The sequence below is a fragment of the Podarcis cretensis genome (genome assembly GCF_951804945.1).
Source record: "Podarcis cretensis genome assembly, chromosome: 4".
Lineage (NCBI taxonomy): Eukaryota > Metazoa > Chordata > Lepidosauria > Squamata > Lacertidae > Podarcis > Podarcis cretensis.
The window spans coordinates 58,245,390-58,252,163 of NC_137173.1; positions in this window are offsets into that span (position 1 = coordinate 58,245,390).

A 6,774-nucleotide genomic window follows, 5' to 3' on the forward strand; every position below is an offset into this window, starting at 1 on the left:
CTCGGTCCCTTCGCTCCCATCTGCCTGATAGGAGCCAGTTCCGTATATTCAGTGGGACACCCGGGACAGCAGAATTGAAGAGTGCGAAGGAAGCACGAGGAATCTTCTTGCCCAACGTGGGGCTTGAACGCAACCAAGCTGATATTAAAGAGTCTCATTCTCTACAGACCCAGCTATCAGTAGACTTACCTTTTACTTTACATGCAGGGTTGCATTGTGAGGGATTTGTATCCAGCCTTTCAGTAAATGCGAATAATCATCGTTGGGTGAAAACAAAATGCGTTCAAAAGGGAGAGTATTACTGTTTTATTTATTATGACATTTGTACCCCACGTTTCCTCCCAGGAGCTCAAGGGATTCCAGGTTTTCGGTGTTCAGGAACCAATTTGTTTGTCAACTAAGCTGTTCGAGAACCAAGGTTCCACTGTATATGACCCTTTCCCCATCATCACAACAATGCCTCTAAGTGTCCCTATTTTCCAGGGACAGTCCCAGATTTATAGAAGCTGCCCTGGTTTCACATTTGATCCTGGAATGTCCTGCTTTTCCTTAGGACGTCCCTATTTTCATCGGAGAAATGTTGAAGGGTATGGAACGCTGTGAGGTAAAGGTTGAGACTAGCAGGCAGTGGCTGGTCCTGTGGAGATTTGAACCCTGACCTCTCAGGACATAGTCCAACACTCAACGCCATGCTGAGTACACATCATAGATATATCGAAAAACTAGCAAAAATGCCTTTAGTGGGGAAGATGGTGGTTGCCAAAAATACCGATTCTAATTTTCATTCTCTGGCCTTCCCCCAACTCTTGGCCACCTTTGCTCACTGAGCAGGGAGTTGCTGATGCTGGCATTCCATCCAACTGAAAGACTACAACTCAGTCACTGGGTTCAGTTAAACCTCTACTGAACCTTCCCTTGCAGCAGGTTCATATAGAGCATGTGTACACAACACCCTTATGAATTCCCATTGGTTAACACTGGCCACAACAATGCCTTTTTAATCAAAACTGCAAACATTTTTCACAAGCACACACCAGACATTTCCCTCGATCTATGTCAACAACCTGTTTCCCAAAAGAAATGGTACAATCAGATAAATCTTTCCAGAAAAATCATCCAGACATGGTCTATGAAAGAAAAATAGATACTACCTGTCACTCGCAGAATGTTTTATTCATGTAAGTTTTTTTTTTCCTGCCCCAAATTCAGCATAGGCCATCTACAAATGTGCCTCTCTTACACTGTCAAGTTTCAAATCAGTCCAGTAAATCATTTTTAAACTATAAGCCATAGAACCTACTGATCCCTGGATTTCTCATTGTAATGATTCAGTCAACTCACCCCTAACATATAAACAAATACAGAAACTTTATTGGTCCTTTTGGGAGTGTGTCTCTGGGTGTGTACATGATCATTTTGTACAAAGAAAGCTCATAATAAAGTAAGAACATTGTGAGTTACTTTCTGTAGGTGAAAATCATGCTCCCAAATAAGCTTTCAAACCAACAACTATTCCTCCATGAATGGTGCAGTCACAAGGGGAATTCACATTAGAGAGCTACTTGGTGTTGAGGTGTGTATTGTTTTAACAGAATCTCCCCCCACTCTCGGATAATTCAGTCAGTAATTCTGTATGTTCCTTTCTTCTTCTTTTTAAAACATGTACTTTGTAGTATTTAAAAGAATATGACCTTAAAAGTGTGAAGGAAAAGGGGTGATGTTATTTCCTTACTTGTTTTATTAACAAACCCCAACTTCAGCTTTCCTCAGTCCTTACCACTGCCACCATTTAATATCACTGACATGCTTCGCATCCTAAACTTAACAATAACCCTGCAAACTGTGGGATGTAGGTGTGGTGTAAAGCCATTGCAATATAGCTTAGTACTGTCTCCTTAAACGGATATACACTATAACTTGTCCCTTAAATACAGCTTATGTTACAGTACACTTCTTACAAAATCAAGGCAGATTTGAGGAACCTTATTAAAAGCATTTTTCTAGATTGCTGTTGTATTTACTCCGCCCCAGTTAAGCCTCGCCAACATTTCACTGAGGACTCTTGTTGAAGCCTTTTTCAATCCCTACTGAAGGTTAGGCCAGTTTTTGCTGTCCTGCTGGTCCTGGAATCTTCCTCTGGCTTTTCTGCCTAGCATTCCAAACTGCTTCCCACTCCTTCTCTGGGCTCTCTTAAGCCTGAGCCAAGTAATTTGGCAACCCCAGAAAGTCTTTGGTTCGCAAGCCACTCTGCCTTCCTCTCAGATCTTCTTCCTCCTTCTTTGAACCTTTTCCCACTGTCCACCATGAAAACAAAGCACCAACCAGCACAGACTCTCTCCAACCAACAGTTACTGTCTCACAACAGACTAGCCATATACAGTGGTACCTCAGGTTAAGTACTTAATTCGTTCCGGAGGTCCGTACTTAACCTGAAACTGCTCTTAACCTGAAGCACCACTTTAGCTAATGGGGCCTCCTCCTGCTGCTGCACCACCGCAGCATGATTTCTGTTCTCATCCTGAAGCAAAGTTCTTAACCCAAGGTACTATTTCTGGGTCAGCGGAGTCTGTAACCTGAAGCGTATGTAACCTGAAGTGTATGTAACCTGAGGTACCACTGTACTGTATATTCACTTCTTCAGGGTTCTCTAGCCCAGACTCAGCTATTTCATCAACTTAGGAATTCTATACCTGCAACCACCAGCTAGACAGTCTTTCTTTTGTAAACTGAGAGTTCTGTTTCCTACCGCTTCTCAGCTGTCAGCTAAGATTCCCCCGTGACAGTTAAACAAAGTTTCACCTGACAAGACAGAAGACTTCCCCTATCAAACTGACAGGATACATTTGCAGTACTCATTAAAATACAGTACAGTTCAAATAAGCAGGATTTCTCCGCAAAAGGCTATAAGAGAATTTAGGTTCTAGAAGATAAGATATGGACTAACAACCCACACCATTAGACATGTCACTTGTACAATGTATATTTTATATAATTGTATATTTTTAATGGCATTATTACAATATACAGGGTACTTCCCGAAAGCAACTTCTTCAAACTTCAGTCATAGCACAAACACAGGAAACTGGAAAGGAAGTGTCTGTGTTTGGTACCCTTAATATCACAGCTGTGCTGTGTTTGCTAAATCTCAAAACCTCCATTCTAAAACACCCTGAGCATAATATATAGAATACACAAAAGTGTATTCTTTCTGTTGCCCTTGTTAAAACAGAAACATAGCTATGGAATTCAGAGGATGTGTGTGGCTATTTTGCTATTGGCCCAGCATATGACAAAATAGATTTAGGCATTCTGTTGTCCCTAGAAGGGACCTTGAGGATCATCTAGTCCAACTTGAATATGCAGCTGTCCCGTACAGGGATCAAACCTGTAACCTTGGCATTATCAGCACCACAGTCTAACCAACTGAGCGATCCTTAAGAAATGCAGATTCCTACTTTAGTGTTCTCAGCTTTCACCAGTTGTTTAAATTTCACATTTTAACTTATAAACAGGCTAAGCAACAAAAACAACCCCTGCCAGGCTTTTTGGCATGTTCACAGATTATGCAGCTGCTGCTCAGATTTGATTTCCCCAAAAAATTAACCCCTAAAGACATCAAATGGGGACTTTCCTAATAAACAAGTGGCTAGCCTTGAGGGAAACCAAATTGAATCTTAAGTAAAGAAGTCCTGAATTTTAAATGCATTAGAACCATTAACATTGGAGTGAGAAGGCCTGCTAAAAATATATAAGGAACCTTAGATCCCTTAAAATAAACAAAAAAAGTTTCATCATATTCAATTGTTTTAAGAAGTAACCCAATACTGCAGATAAGAAGGTACTCAAAACAAGCCAGTTTATTTAATGGTTTTTGCTACATATTGTCAAAATTATTATTATTATTATTATTATTATGCTTACATACAAGAGAAACACAATTCATTTTAATCATGATACCACAACAAACTATCCCCAGATTGGAGAACTTGAGAAAAACAATACCTCTGTCTTATCAGGATTCAGCTTCAATTTATTGATTGAAGCTGAATCTGTGTTAGTTATACAAGGGTTAAGAACTACCTTTGAGAAAGGACACTGTTTTATCTCTCTCTGTTTTTGCTTTTATTTAGATTAGTTTCTTTTATCTTATTGTATTATGAAAAACCTTTAATAACATCTTATATAAAAAAAGGATTCAGCTTCAATTTATTGACCCATAAAGTTAAAGGGTAAAGGGACCCCTGACCATTAGGTGCAGTCGTGACCAACTCTGGGGTTGCAGCGCTCATCTCGCTTTATTGGCTGGGGGAGCCAGCGTACAGCTTCCGGGTTATGTGGCCAGCATGACTAAGCCACTTCTGGCAAACCAGAGCAGCGCACGGAAACGCCGTTTACCTTCCCGCCAGAGCGGTACCTATTTATCTACTTCCACTTTGACATGCTTTCGAACTGCATATCCATCACTAAACACAGATACAGAGTTAACAAATTACCTAGCTCTTGTAAGTTGTTCCCACATTGGCAGAAGTAGAGAGAGTGCTTGTGTCAATGTTTATTTGTTCCCAACAGGCCATTACAGGGTGAAGAATGTTATTTTAGTTTTTAGACATTTTCTTATGATAGCAAATGGGGCTCAGTTCTGATCTCACCACAACTATATTTATGGTGGAACAGCAACAAAAAGAGTAATATAATAGTTATTGTGGAGACTCTTCCCCCTTACTGCTTCCATAGCTGTGCTCTTGTTCTGGTATTTAAAGGTTTACAGCTGGATAATTGTACAAAAGGATGGGAGGGGTATCACTGAGGCGGGGGAAAACAAGATTCCATAATTGTCTTCATTCCAGTTGCATTCCCTAATTCTATACATATCAATATGAATGACTAAATGATAACATGAAGAGATTTTTGGCATTTGGATTTGAGTGGGATAATGTCTCTTGAGTTCCTTTTAACTTGACTAAGGTATCTGTGAATGAGTTTTTGAACTGTGTAGGTCTCCTGAGACATACCTGGTCAGAGTCCAGAGTCTTGTTAATATTTCAATTTCCTGGTAAAGTTGCCCTAGGCCTTTCCTTTGTCTGGGATAGCATTCAATAAAATACTTAAAAACCTGTGAAAATGACTCACCAACCCTGAAACCTTTTCTCAGAGCCCTGGAATGTACAGAATAGATTTATAATCTAGAATCTAGGCAGATTTCAGTAGAATTGAGTTTAATTTTATCCCACAAAGGAAATTTCACAATTAAAAAAAACTAACAAACTGCATGAGTGCATGTGTATCCACCCTATTACATATCAAAGAGTGCATGCTCTGGTTATCTCCCGCTTGGACTACTGTAATGCGCTCTACGTGGGGCTACCTTTGAAGGTGACTCGGAAACTACAACTAATCCAGAATGCGGCAGCTAGACTGGTGACTGGGGGCGGCCGCCGAGACCACATAACACCGGTCTTGAAAGACCTACATTGGCTCCCAGTACGTTTCCGAGCACAATTCAAAGTGCTGGTGTTGACCTTTAAAGCCCTAAACGGCCTCGGCCCAGTATACCTGAAGGAGCGTCTCCACCCCCATCGTTCTGCCCGGACGCTGAGGTCCAGCGCCGAGGGCCTTCTGGAGGTTCCCTCATTGCAAGAAGCAAAGCTACAGGGAACCAGGCAGAGGGCCTTCTCGGTAGTGGCGCCTGCCCTGTGGAATGCCCTCCCATCAGATGTCAAAGCGATAAATAACTACCTGACATTCAGAAGACATCTTAAGGCAGCCCTGTTCAGGGAGGTTTTTAATCTGTGATATTTTAGTGTATTTTTGGTTTTTATGGAAGCCGCCCAGAGTGGCTGGGGAAACCCAGCCAGATGGGCGGGGTACAAATAATAAATTATTATTATTATTATTATTATTATTATTATTATTATTATTATAAATAATTTTTAGAAAAGTTTTGAAATTGCTCCAAACATAGACAGACAGTGCTGGTCAGATTTCTGCCCCCTGCCCCACCCCATGCTACAAAAATCTGCACAGTGTCTCACTGTGGTGGCACATTAAAACCCTGAACACATTATTCTGGTATGAAGATGTTGTTGATCAGCTTGGTCCTCCAGGAAATTAAAATTCTGGTAAACAGAAACCTTTATAGAAACATACATTTTTGAATTACCTCTCTGTTTTGATATACACATTTTCAACCCAGCACTGTGCTTTGGAATATAATTATTAATTCAAATAACTGACACTACAGCTGTAGTATACATTAACATTTATGGTGGCTCCAGTGTGCCCCTAGCACAGGTGTTTGAGCTGAACACACACTACATTAACCACAATCCATAGGTCTCTTGTAGCTCCTTGAGAAATTTCCCCATTTCCAGTGTTTCTCCTCAAATCAGCTTCCATCTGATTTGGAAAGGTAAGCTGTGGTTACCGGTAAGTTGAGGTGTGTACATTTGGGACAGCTGTTGCACATGTGCAGATGACAGCTGCATTGAATAGGAGTGCAAGGGGGAAGCTGAATGCGCAGGGAAACAAATCAGGCAATACACATTTGGTGAAGACATCCCTGCCTTCTCTCTGCTGTATACAGGAACATAAAAATGCAACATAAAACTCAGTGGACAGAAATATTGGGTATAAACAACTTTGCAGGACTCCAGTCAGTAGAGGGCAGGTTTGAGATGAGCAGGTCATCAGGGAAAATACAATGTTGTGGTTTTCCACTTAACACCTAACCTCCACCCCTTCCTCCATCATCCTCCCTTTCTCCTCCTCCTGCAT